Here is a 14,455-nt window from a genome sequence, read left to right on the forward strand (position 1 = left end):
GGGTGGTGGTTAAGGAAATGGTGGCTCAGTCAGGCATTTAAAATAGGGTTTCTACAGGATTAACCACATGCAATCTATTTAGTAACATTACCATAGTACAACCAAGTAAAATGACCATAGCTTGTGTTCTTATCTTCCCAAGGTTGCCATCTAGATACATTCATAGCCTGAGCCCTAATATGGTATTTATACCACATAAAAGAACATGATCCTAGGGCTGCTGATTAGACTAGAAGTGGGTAAGAGCAGGCTCCTTATAGCTTCATGAAATTTTCCTAGTGAAGCTGAAAAAATGTGAATTATCTTGAATGACTTTGTCTTTAGTTGGTCCTTCTAGCCATCAGAACCTTCCTTTTTTATCATTCCCATTGAATACCGACAGGTGCAAACACCATAGATTGGTTTACCTGGTCCATTGGCAAAATTACCATGAGGACTGGCTTACCGCTAAGTGTCAATGTTAGTGCGTTGTGAATGCTGCTGCCTCTTCTTTCCCTTGAGTGCTCAGGTGTTTTTTTTGTGTGGCACAGCAGTAGCAGAAATGACAGATATTTGGTGCAGTAGAGGAACCCTCTGCACTTGCACAATAGTGCAGGTTGCATTTATCATCATGTTACTTCACTGGCCAGCCCCTATGCTGTCAGCTTGACAGATCTGTTACTGGATCCCGTGGCCTTCTGCTGGAGAGCCATAAGGACGGGCAGTGGGGACCTGTAGCAGGTGTACATTTTCCCACGTAATGGCAATTCGATGTGCCAGCTCATGGGGCCCTGCAGGAACTGAATTCTGATCATGAAGAAAATAATGAGCTGACACAATGCTTGTGTGAAAACTATTAGCTGAGTAGTCTGAGCTGGGAATATGAAGTTCCATCGCCATAGCGAACAGATTTACCTATTTTTCTTCTCCTTAACTATATATATATATATATAGTGTGTGTGTGTGTATATATATATATAAAATACACACACACACATATATATATCTATAACGCACTAGTTAACTGTATCCATTCCAGCTCATGGGTCTATAGCCTATGTCTACTGTCTCTGGAGCTTTAAGGAGTCATTCTCATATAGATCACAAGGATCCTGCCGTCCTATAACCTCCCTAGTGATATTTTTTTTTAGGAAGCAACTGCACCTTTATTATTCCCTTTGCCACAGAACAAATGCCTCCTACTGCTTCTGCCCCCTTGTCATTTGTTTTCTCCTGTGAACATAAAAAGTCACATCTTCAGCTGATGAGATGAAATAAGTGAGGGGGTTTTATGGTTGAGAAACCCAACAGAAATAGTCCACAAAATTCGACATAGGCTTTGATAGCCTAGAGCCGCGTTTCTCAACCTTTTTGATACCAGAGACAAGCTTGCTGCCTTCCTAAACTATGTCAGGAAGATCTTAGGGACCAGCACTGGTCCACGGACTGGCCATTGAGAAACACTGATTTAGATTAGTCAGTCACTTAAGCTGTATTTTGAATGATCATGGTCAGGTTAAGAGTCATGGGCCAAATTCCCCCCCCCCCCCCCATGGAGAATCAGAAGGGAGGAGGCCAGAGGATTGTTCTCTCAAAAGGGAAGAAATTGGAGAGGGTAGTGGGCTGGGGCAGGGATCTAGGGAAAGGCACTCTCAGGTCTATGCAGACAAAGCGATCCCCATGTGCAGCTTCTGCTACCCAGCTGCTCCACTGGCAGCACCATTGACAATTGGTGTTTGTGAGCTAGGGTGGGGGCAGTGATCATTAAATGGATGACATTTAATCAGCTTCCACTCCCTGCTTTCATAGCAAATGATGTGAGGGCCTTTACCACAGACAACGATGTAGCCTGAATCCTCACAAAGAGGATTGAAGGAGCAAAAATCATTACAGGAAGCAATTTCAACCCAAGCCCATTTGCTATAGCTACTGGAATAGCTGCCAGCTGTAGCACAACTTATATTTCACTTGGGTGACACACAGCAGAGCTATCTCAGATCTTTCTGCATGCTCAGTTAAATAGATCACGTTCCTCCCCCTGAGTCAACAGTGAAGCAATTGGAGAGGGGGAGTAGGTGTGGCTGGATGTGTGGTTTGTTTCTGGAATAAAATGTAAAACTGAAGTCCTAATGGATCATGGTCTTTACAGACTTCCGTAAGCCTTTTGGCAAGGGTAGGAGTGTTAATCTTGGTGTCCTCACCCAATCCCACATCAGATGATTCTGAGAATCTACCTGCTTAAATTCCTTTGTAGTTTCAATTAGATACAGTCGTCTTCTTCTCCCTTCGCTGACCTAAAGTGTTACCATGTGCTAATAGCTGCGGTATTTCACCCCCAAGGTGGCTGCATTTCAGTGGCGTATGAAATGAGCCTTGGAAGCTTTAATGACTGCAAAGCAATTTGTGATGGACAGTACTATAGAAATGTATTGTTGCTGTCTCTCGCGCATACATACACACACACACATCAAGGCTGCAGGTACATCTCAGTGAGTGATCTGGGAGTATATTATCTTTCAGGAATGTTACCATTAAAACACACACAATAAATAAAGAGAAGCAATCCAGGGAATGAAGAATAAAGATACAAGAAACCAAAATTGTAACCCTATGGACATTCCCAGTTAAGGTAGCCAAGGTGCCTACTTCTGCCCTCCTCATTGAGGCCCCTCGGCCTCTGCCAAGGCCAATAAGGTTTCCAAGAGCATAGAAAATGGTTTTAATGCACTCCAATAAGACTCTAATGGGCTACGCACCAGGGAGGGGAGAGATTGAGTAGGGTGTCTGTGTGGGGGGAGGAGGGGTGCAGATGCCGAGGTAAGCTCCCAACAAGCATGATAAGGGTTGTGGTGGGTTTGGCCTGTCATGAGTCTATTACTGTATGTGGGAGGTGGGAAGATAATGTGCCTCAGAAGGTGTCTAGGAAGGGGCAAAATATTTCCCTTTCTACTGCCCTTCATAGTTCCTTTCCTCATGCTCTGCCCCTTTGCTGCCCCCTTTCCTCCCTTCTCCCCTACTAGAACCCTCCATTCCCCCTTTCCCAGGCCAGCCCCAAGTTCAGTGTTGTCTCCAAACCACCCCCTCAACACACCTACCCTGCACCCCTCAGACCTTTCATAGGCAGGGCAGGCCCTAGGAGGTATGCAGGAGGGACTGCTGGGGCTAGCAGGCAGCAGGACAGAACAGGGACGCATCTCCCACCCTGCAGCTCCCTGGAGTAAGTCAATTTAATACATTTCATGTTTGTCATCATCTTCCACCACTGGGTCTCAAGGCAGGGTCTGGATTGGAATAAAAGCGTTTGATGATGTTTCTAGTGGTGGTTTCTAGTGGTGGTGCCCAACACTTCCAATGTATCAGGAATTACAAAGAGCCTGTATGACGCCACCTGCAGGCTAGATGGCAATATTCTCCTTTTCCCAATGAGAGACCTCAGTAGTGGGACGTGAGATTTAGATCTGTAAGAAACAGAGCTGCTGCTTTTCTTTTTTGAAATGAAAGTTTCCGTCTGCAGCTGTCATTTGATGTTATATATTAAGCTCCCCAACCCTACAATCCATAACTGTGTCACAAATAGAAATGTTAATAACTTTTCGGATTTGTTTCTAATCAAGTAAAAGTTGGACCTAAGTGATAAAAACTCAGCGAGGGCAGTCCAATGGGTGGTTATCTTCCTGCTTCTTTCTGGTTTTAGCTATTGGTTATCAAAAGAGTTAGGCTAGCTAAAGGCCGCTGAACACCTCTTCTTTTAGGCTGTCATAACGTCAAGATCCGTTGGCTGACTTCAATCAATTCCCTCCATGATTAAAGTGCTACCGTTACAAAATTATTTCTTTGTATAAGCATAATATTCCTAAGCACATGTCATGAGATATCTGTTCTGAAGCTTCCCTCACTTCTGTTTTCCTTCTCCCTTCATTTAGATTCTTCCTCCACCACAGTAGCTACATCCACAAGGGGGCAGCATCGTCTTCTTGACTGCAGAAAGTTCTCGGCATAGATTTTGTACCCCTGCAGCCTGGCTTCACCGCTCACGAAGTGAGCATGAAACGTTACCCTGATGACGGAATGATGGCATGTTACATCTCACTTAGTACAGCAAGTGGAGAATCAATCTTCTCATCTTCTGAATAGTGGTGGATGTCACATTTCTTCACTTGTCTCTGACTTTACATGAATCAAATATTTTTCTTCAACAGCGCAGAAAAGGAAGAAAGCTTGGTATTCACCTGCTTAGGGAGAAGGGGAGGTAGGAGAGCCTTCCACATGATTAAGTCAGATACTGGAGCAAGAAGGGTTTCTTCCATCTCTGCTTCAGATCAGTCCCCCTCTTCCACAGGAATGTCAACAAGTTAGGGAGAAAAATAAGGTAGCAAACCCCACCCCCATTGCATGTTGTCTGTATTCTTCCATTGTGGGAGTCAGGTTTGCTTCCTTGAGGAACAAACACTCGGCCAGCACCCAAAATTCTCAAAAAGCTCTAGTTCAGTTGCAAGATCGGGCGCTTGTTGCAAGAGTTTCTGGATGAGTTTCTGTGGCTGTGCCGTTAGGACTAGATGGCCACAATGGTTCTTTCTGGCCTTATAATCGGTGGACTCCCCCCTGGATTTTCGAAGACTGGAACTCTGGAATTGACCAGAGGCTCAGGGTCATGGGCCTCTTTCCTCACTCCTGCCCCCTCCCATCTCCCTAGCAGCACCACCACAGCTCCTGGAGACACTTCTACTTGTGTCTGCAGGTTTTACACAGCAAAAAGCACCGTCCAGAAAAATTAAAAGGGAACTGAGAAGAATCACAAGTTCCCTTTTTGTTAACATTAAGTCATTGCTGGAAAGAATTTTCAGTCATTGCTGATGTGTGTTGGTCTTGAACAAGTCACCTAGAGAGGAAAGGCTCATTTGCACATGATTACTCCCCTGGGCTGTCACACGCACCATCAACAGTTGTGGTTGTGCTTGAGTAAAAGAAATTATATATAAAGGGAAATATCTCCTTAAGCAGCAAAAAGGCACATGATAAAAATTAGCATGTGAGGTCGCAGAGGATGAGATTGTGGCTTTAAGCCGCTCTCCACGCTAGGGTGACCAGACAGCAAGTGTGAAAAATCGGGATGGGGGTGGGGGGTAATAGGAACCTATATAAGAAAAAGATCCAAAAATCGGGACATCTGGTCACCCTACTCCACGTTGGTGGGTGTGTGAGGAGGGTTTACACACCTACAGCAGCTCCCAGTGACACGCTGCAATCCCTGCCTGTGCTGCATGTTCCTTGGCTAATGACAGGGGTGGTAGCATTCTTTAACCCTATGGGGTTTCTAGCACTGCTGCCCGAGAGCCCTCCCCTCCCCCACTTGATGTGTGCCAGAATGCAAAGCCAGAGATGGTGTCTCACTTTTTGGATGCCCAACTAGAGACAATTTAAAGGAGTCTGATCATCTGAGGGCAGGTGCTCAGCACTTTCTGAAAATCGAACCCCTTTATGGAGTCTTAACACTGGGCTTCTAAAAATTGACACACCCAAGCTCACCAGTGATAACATTTCTTCTAATGTTCATCACGCAATTATATTGAAACGGTGGGATTAGAGTATTGTTTTAAAACTGACTCTCCAAACTCCAGATAAGTTATTCTTTCACCTGGGAGAATGCTGAAAAAGGAAGAGGTTACAATGCGGTATGAGTACTGCAGCTGTGAGCGCTGAACATGTGTATCAGGACAGAAATGAGTAAGAATGAGGGGAAGGAGCACACACACAATTTTAGGACTGTTGGAAGCTCAGTGGATAGGCCCTGTAATAAATAATATACAGATAATACTGCAATGGAAGAACAATTATCACACATACCTGCTCTTCCCCTTTTTGTAGCCTTCTTCTTTGCAAAGGAATGGCTAATGCTCTTAAAAGGGAAATCATTTGTTTATGGGCCTCAGGCAGACAACTACACTCTCTGAACAATACATTTGCCAGTTACATTGATTTTAAAATGTCCCTCGAGTGCTGAGGGAAGGGGACAGCAAATCCAGGAGGTAGCCTCTTCCACAGAGCGCAACAACAAAGAAGAAAGAAGTCAAGGTTACAAAGCCAGTCTTGACAGGCTGATATGGTCACTTAGTGTCAAACTGCTAGTAATGGCAATAACCAAGCCTGGCACTTTTCAGAACACTTGGACCTCACCTCTGCCTGTGACCAAAGACGTTAAGGTCAGACGGCACCATCATGATCCTCTAGCCTGACCTCCTGCACATTGCAGGCCACAGAACCTTGCCTGCTCACTCCTGTAATAGATCCATAACTTTCGGCTGAGTTCCTGAAGTCCTCAAATCATGATTTAAAGACTTCAAATTACAGAGAATCTGTCATTTACACTAATTCAGACCTACAAGTGATCCATACCCAGTGCTGCAGAGGAAGGGAACCACCCCTCCTCACCCCCAGGATCTCTGCCAATCTTACCTGAGGGAAAATTCCTTCCCAACCCCAAATATGGTGATCAGTTAGACCCTGAGTATGTGGGCAAGACCCACCATCGAGACACCTGGGAAAGAATTCTCTGTAGTAACTCAGGGCCCTCCCCAACTAGTGTCCCGTCACCTTGGCATCTCTTCTTCAGCAATCAGCATCCCATGTAGGGAGGCAAATGGCAGCATTCTGTGCTTTGCACTCAAGCTATTACTTAATAGCCTTGATGCTGCCTTCCCTGAAGTCAGACATTTGGCTCTTCCCAATGAGCCTGTGGGCCATGTGTCCACTGCATGCTAATCACAGGTTATGCAGTTGCAAGTTAGTCAATGTGTGGCAGCCCAACCTCCATATTGTCGAAGTAAGCATGCTGTAGTAAGCCCAAAGTCAGTCATGCTCTAGCTCCTTATCTGGCCCTTACAAGTACTACGACTAACTGGGCGCATATCCTGAGATTCATCGTACAGCTCCCTGCGTCGCTTTGTGCTCATGTTCATAGGGTATTGTGGAGCAGCTTGTCTGCCCAGTTGACCCAGGAACCTCTGGATGCGCATGGGAAGAAGGCATAGGGGTGTATAGTGGTACATGAGTCTCCTGGGTTCACCAAAAGAATGTCATGTAAGGTCTCTACTGAAAGTCTGTGTCACACTGGTCATAACTAGTATGTATGGTGAATATGTGAGAACTTATGTATACTTACTAAAAAAAATTGTTCTTTAGGCCTGTGGTTAAAGGCAGGTCAATCTTTGATTATTAGCAGGTAAATATGCCCAATGGTCTGTGATGGGATGTTAGATGGGGTGGGATCTGAGTTACTACAGAGAATTCTTTCCTGGGTGCTGGCTGGTGAGTCTTGCCCACATGCTCAGGGTTTAGCTGATTGCCATATTTGGGGTTGGGAAGGAATTTTCCTCCAGGGCAGATTGGCAGAGGCCCTGGAGGTTTTTCGCCTTCCTCTGCAGCATGGGGCATGGGTCACTTGCTGGAGGATTCTCTGCACCTTGAGGTCTTTAAACCACGATTTGAGAACTTCAATAACTCAGACATAGGTTAGGGGTTTGTTACAGGAGTGGGTGGGTGAGATTCTGTGGCCTGCATTGTGCAGGAGGTCAGACTAGATGATCATAATGGTCCCTTCTGACCTTAAAGTCTATGAGTCTATGAGTCTAACTGGACTTGAGAAGGAAAGTAACAGGAAGTGGTAAGCTGCGGGGGAGGAAACTTATCTTGAGGTAAACAACAAAGGGCTGTTCTGGTAAATTTGGGGTGTGACATCCTTCCTAGGAAGTCAATTGAATCTATGAAAAAGAGATCTCAGTCAGGTTTGGTTGAAAATACTGGAGAGAACTTTGAGTCAGATAAAGGTCTTCAGACAGGATAACTGGTTGTTAAATTTAGGCTTTGGATGCATATTGTGGTGGTGGCGTATGTGTGACCATTTGTGTCCATCTCTCACACCAGTTTTTACTTGCATCTCTATTGTTCCTTAAATTAATTCCCTTTTATACTTGAACTCAAGTGCTGTGTGTGATACAGGAGCAGTGGGCTAAGGTAAAACTGGTAAACTGCGGTATGCTGTTCCTTGGGGAACAGAGGATCTGGGATTTCTGGGGGTATCCAGTGATCTGGGACTGGATACCACAGTGGGACATATTCAAGGGACTCAGGGCTGGGTGGGTGCATCTGTTGTCAACCTGCAAGGGAAGGCCAGGGCTGCTATAGTAGCCCTGAGGAGAATGCTTGAGTGGCTGACAGGCTGGTTGTTTCGGGAGCTAGCACCCGGCTAGTACAGGCAAGACTCCCTTGTGCTGGAGGCAGGTGGTAACAAGGTGACTCATAGACATGGTGGGGATTGTGGCTGGATTGTGGATGTGGCCTACGCCTGGGAAATTCATTTTCTGGCAGAACCCAAAGCGGGGCTTGTGGTGTAGTGTTCTGTGCCAGAGGGCTGGCTCCCCGCTTGCCCTAATATCCAAGACCGACAGCTGCTGCTTTTTATGGAGACAATGTTTCTTCTTCACACCTCTGCAGAAGCAGCTACCAAGGGACAGTGGTGTGTGTTTCAGAGGCTGCTTTTGGCCCATAGAAGACAGACAGAAGCTTACAAGCAGAAGCCTAACAACCGAATAACAGAGCTGACACTGTTTTTAATAGCAGACCCCACCCAGACAGATGGCTGCTTCTGGCCCAGGACCACAAGCACAGAGTGGTGGGATCATGTCATGATGGAAATTGGGTGACTAGCAGTAGGCCCGGAACTTTTGAATGAGAAAAGCCACATTCCTGGAGCTGTCTGAGGAGCTCACCTTGGCCCTTGAGCACAGAACACCCAGATGAGGTGCAATAATGGTCCAGAAGCGCATTGCTATCGCCATGTGGAAGTTGGCAATAACAGACTTTTACAAATCTGTTGATAATCAATTCAGGGTAGGCAAATCAATGGTTGGCACAGTGGTCATAGAAGTTTGCAAGGCAATTAATGCTGTGCAGGCCCCCGCTCTTGTAAAAATTGGAAATATTCCCAAAATTATTGCAGAGTTTGCACAGATGTGCCCCTTGGATTTGTCCCTCTGGTCCTTGAGCCTGAATAAGTTTCTCAAAGATATCCCTGTGAAACTCAGTTTATCACGCCCAGGGTCGGCTCCAGGGTTTTGGCCGCCCCAAGCAGCCAAACAAACAAACAAACAAAAAAGCCACGATCGCGATCTGCAGCAGCAATTCGGCGGGAGGTCCTTCGCTCCGAGCAAGAGTGAGGGACTGTCCGCTGAATTGCCGCCGAACAGCTGGAGGTGCCGCCCCTCTCCGAAGTGGCCGCCCCAAGCACCTGCTTGGTAAGCTGGTGCCTGGAGCCGGCCCTGATCACGCCCTTATTTCATGATCATGGCATAGATACTGTACCAGCAGCTTCTCCTCACATTCTTCCTCCTCCTTCCTTTGCTTCTCCTCACACTCTATGTGCTTTCCTGGTCTGATGGAGTAATCCATAGGTACCTCAATGATTACATCATTTGCTATCCTCTGTCATTCTGACCTCAAATTCGGAGACCTTCCAATGATATTGAGTGCTCTCCTAGTTGGCCTCCCATCCCTGGAACAGTCTAACACAGTCTCACTTGGTCCTGACAGAGGGAAAAGACATTGGTGAACACCCATGACTCCTATAATTTCATACTCATTGCTGGCAGCTGCAACCAATTAAGTAGCAGCCATCTCGTAAGAATGCCATTCTCTTGGCTGACTCTCTTGCCGAGCAAACTTTGGCCTGTGGTGAACCTTTGTAAAGCCGTTTTCTCAGGAAAAGAAATGGTGAGATGCTTTTACTTTTCAGCTCTCCAAAAAATATCTTTTCGGGAAAGGCTTGTGGGCATGGGGTAGAGGCCAGCCCTGGGAAAGACAGCTGCAATCGTGATTATGTTGAGTCCAGCCCAGGCTGCTGTAACCCTATTACATAGTCAAATTCCAGGCCTCAGAAGGAGCTTTTCCATGTATACAAAAGAAATCGTACCGTGTCTCGTGGCAGAGGAACTGATAAGCGACTGAAGAGGTACTGTAAGTTACAACAGTGACAGAGGGAGGCTTGCCTTACCAAGGACTCTCAGAGACCGCCTGGAACGTTCACTGAGTGAAAACTCTATATTTTATTACTCTCCAGGAATGGCCCAATATAAGTTCAGCAATAAACCGCCTTCTGCACTAGTGGGAAGGGGCCTTAGCAGGGGTATTTGGTCCTCGAAGGACTGTTATGGCAAGTTACATTTTGTCTGGGCTATGGCCAAAAAGGTTTTTACTTTTGGATTAACGCTTTTCCATTTTAAAATTTTTTACTGCATTCAGCCACTGTAAACAGCCAGTTTGCAGGGTCTTTTCCTCTGCTTCTCTGCCATTTAAAACAGCACGGTCAGGGTATGGGGAATTGGGGGAGGGGGGGTTGGATCAGTGTAATGGCACAGCATCTGCCCTCAACTTAAGTGCCAGCGAGAATTATAATGTAAAACCCATCCAAATATGTCACGGTATCCTTCATAATAATATCAAAGATGGCTGTGCCCACATTACCTGGCTGAGATGCTGTGTCCTCCCCAATGTTTCTGTTTGAGGCCCCTCAATCCCGCTGGGCTCTCCTTGTTCCAGATTAAAGAAGAGTTCCCGACATGACTAGGAGATGATGTCCTTTTTGAGGATGGTGTCTCCCCCCACACCTGAGCTGTCTGTCTGGTGTGTGTGTGGGTGTCTTCACAGACATCCAAGTTCTGAATTTACACCTGTCCTGGTTCCAAAGGTGAGTCCATGCCGGGATGGTGCTCTGTGTTTGGAGCACTGCTCAAAAAACACTCTATTTCATCATAAAACAGACTGATAGCCAGGCCAGCAACAGTTTTCTTATGCTTATCTTTGGCCTTTTGGTACCTCACCTTGAGCCCCTTTATCTTCTCCCTGTATCACTGCCTGGTTTGATCCCATGGTCGGCCAGCAGCTGCTGAGATGTACCATCATATTGTTGGAGATTCCTCTTTGAGGAATTAAAGTCATGGTTTTTGTTTACTTTGGCCCAAAGCTTCACCAAGACTCTGATGTGATCCTTCAGCTGGTGGTTGCACTCTGATACATGGGTTTATTACTACGTATTCTTCTGCTGTACAAACACTGGAGATAACTGAAGCAGGAGAAACCACAAGCAGTGTGGAACTAAGGACACTAAGCAGAGGCATGTGAAAGTGGGTGACTTCCATTGAAGGGTCAGAGCACAGATAGATGGCAAGGTAGTATACAGGAATGGGTGCAAAGGGGCTTGTGGGAAAGGATTGGTGGACCATCATGTTAATTCAGGTGACTGGCTATTGCTGCTCATTTTCACTACATTTACCTTAGGTTAGAAACATGCTGGGCAGACCTTATGCCTCAGGGCATGGTGGAGACCTCACCGTGCAGCACAGATAAATGCACGTGGATGTGTGAACGCAGAGCGTGTTAAGGGGAAAACCTGTGGTTGAACCCGAGTTAAGTCTGCAGTGAAGACAAGGCTTCGGAGACTGCTCCAATTAACAGTCCTGAGCCTCAAGTCAGGGTTTCTTTAATAAGATAAGAGAAATATTTTATGGACAATGGTACAGAGTTAAAAAGAAAATAATAAAATAAGAGATACCCAGAAACAAACACACTTGAGATAAAACACTAGAGAAAGCATCTCTAGTCTGACACTAAGTTTGGGTTACAGAGTATTGAAATGTAAAACATCTGAGAAAAAATCTTTGTCTTGTCTCCAGATCCCTAGCTATCTACCCTCTTTCAGTCCAGGTTACATGCCCTTGCTACGCATGCGCAAGTGTAACCAGAGCACCCTTTCTTTATAGCCCAGGTGTGGCTGTGTGAATAAGCATTCTAGCTAAATTATCATTGTGCCATTACATCATTCCCCAACCTCATTCCTTTCTGAATACCAGCTTCAGCTCTTTCGTCTTTCTTTCTATGCTGCTACATTTTAATGTCTATCCAGCTGCTCTTAGGGATTCTCATCCTCCATGTTCTCAAAGGCTTCCCTCAGTTGAGTTAATTGGGCAGTGCCTCCAGGGTAACTAGCAATGCTGAATAGCTCACAGCTAAAGTAAACAGCTAGTTGAACAAATAATACCAAAGAAATTACTTAGCTAAGAGACAGCAATTATAATTTGAGATCAGACATAGGTTTATACACAGTTCCGTAGGTTTAATGGAAAACTAAAGATCAGAGGTAAGTAAGATACTTGCCCACCGCACTGGGGTTTGTGAGACTAATTAACCTTTGCAAAGAGCTGTGAGGTTCTCTGTTGAAAGGTATACATTATTATTTAAATAATGGTCAAAATGACTGAGTGCACACATTGGTAGCATGTGTTAATTTGTTTTCTGGTTTTGAGTCATTCTTGGCATCTATGTCAACAATGCTTCAGGTAGCTGCAACACCTCCAATTAAATGAACTAGATGTATTTCTTAATAGAAACTACTTAGGTGTAGTCTCCTATTGTTATCACATATTCTTCTATACTCTACAGAAGGGCTAGATCCATGGTAAGGATTATTTTCTTAATATAGTGAGAAGACTAGGTAGAATTCACCTCGAGTGACATTCCCTCTATTTAAGTACTCAGATATATTCTAACAATCCACCTTGTTAAAAAACAAACTGGAAAACTGACAAGCCCAAAACCCAGGTGGGAAATAGAGTAAAGAGTCCTAACATGGGTAGGAGTCATCTCTAGGAAAGAGATCTAGTCTTAAAGGTGCCACAGGACCCTCTGTTGCTTTTTACAGATTCAGACTAACACGGCTACCCCTCTGATACTTGACACCATGCAAGGCACTGCATTTAGCCGTATGGAATGGAAATTTATCAACCTCATGAAGAAACTTGCACAAATACAGACAGATATCATCTTCCTTTCCAAATGCAAACGGATGGACATCATACCAAATGGACTGAAGGTGAAAAATCCATTGCTATCTACATACTGCACAGACCACAGTGAGAGATTATGCCATACACTATCAAAGAAACTGAGGAACCACCTGATCAGCATCCTATACAGCAAACAGAAAAACATCAAGAAAGAGCTCTCCAACCTGGAGACTTTCATAAATAACCAACCCTCCACACCAATGGACTTTACTAAAATAAGACAGGAGATCTACATTACACACTTTACCTATCTACAAAGGAAAAAGGACCGTAAGCTGTCTAAAATCCTACCTGCCACATGGGGCCACAACAGGGGTACCCCTAACTCACCCAGCAATATCGTCAATTTATCCAGCTACACACTCAACCCAGCAGAAGAGTCTGTCCTATCTCGGGGACTCTCTTTTTGCCCCAGCACCCCCACGAACATGATACAGTTCTGCAGTGATCTGGAAGCCTACTTTCGCCACCTCTGACTCAAAGAATACTTTCAAGATAACACTGAACAGTGCACTGATACACAGATACCCTCCCACTAACAACACAGGAAGAAGAACTCCACATGGACTCCTCCTGAGGGTCGAAATGACAGCCTGGACCTATACATAGAATGCTTCCGCCGACGTGCACAGGCAGAAATTGTGGAAAAACAACATCGCTTGCCTCATAACCTAAGTCGTGCAGAACGCAATGACATCCACAGCCTCAGAAACCACCCTGACATTATCATCAAAGAGGCTGATAAAGGAGGCGCTGTTGTCATCATGAACAGGTCTGACTACCAGAAGGAGGCTGCCAGACAACTCTCCAATACCAAATTCTACAGGCCACTTTCCTCAGATCCCACTGAAGAATACACTAAGAAACTGCACCATCTATTCAGGACACTCCCTACACTAACACAGGAACAAATCAACATACCCTTAGAGCCCTGACCGGGGTTATTCTATCTACTACCTAAGATCCACAAACCTGGAAATCCTGGACGCCCCATCATCTCGGGCATTGGCACTCTCACTGAAGGACTGTCTGGATATGTGGATTCCCTACTCAGACCCTACGCCACCAGCACTCCCAGCTATCTCCGTGACACCACAGATTTTCTGAGAAAACTACAATGCATTGGTGACCTCCCAGAAAACACCATCCTAGCCACCAGGGATGTCGAGGCTCTCTACACAAACATCCCACACACAGATGGAATACAAGCTTTCAGGAACAGTATCCCTGATGATGACACAGCACAACTTATTGCTGAGCTCTGTAACTTTATCCTCACGCACAATTATTTCGAATTTGGTGACAATATATACCTCCAGACCAGTGGCACCGCTATGGGCACCCGCATGGCCCCACAATATGCCAACATTTTTATGGCTGACCTGGAACAACGCTTCCTCAGCTCTCGTCCACTCATGCCCCTTCTCTACCTACGCTACATTGATGACATCTTCATCATCTGGATACATGGGAAAGAGACCCTGGAAGAATTCCACCATGATTTCAACAGCTTCCACCCCACCATCAACATCAGCCTGAACCAATCTACATGGGAGGTCCACTTCCTAGATACCACCGTACAA

Source organism: Chrysemys picta, chromosome 3 (genome assembly GCF_011386835.1).
Source record: "Chrysemys picta bellii isolate R12L10 chromosome 3, ASM1138683v2, whole genome shotgun sequence".
Lineage (NCBI taxonomy): Eukaryota > Metazoa > Chordata > Testudines > Emydidae > Chrysemys > Chrysemys picta.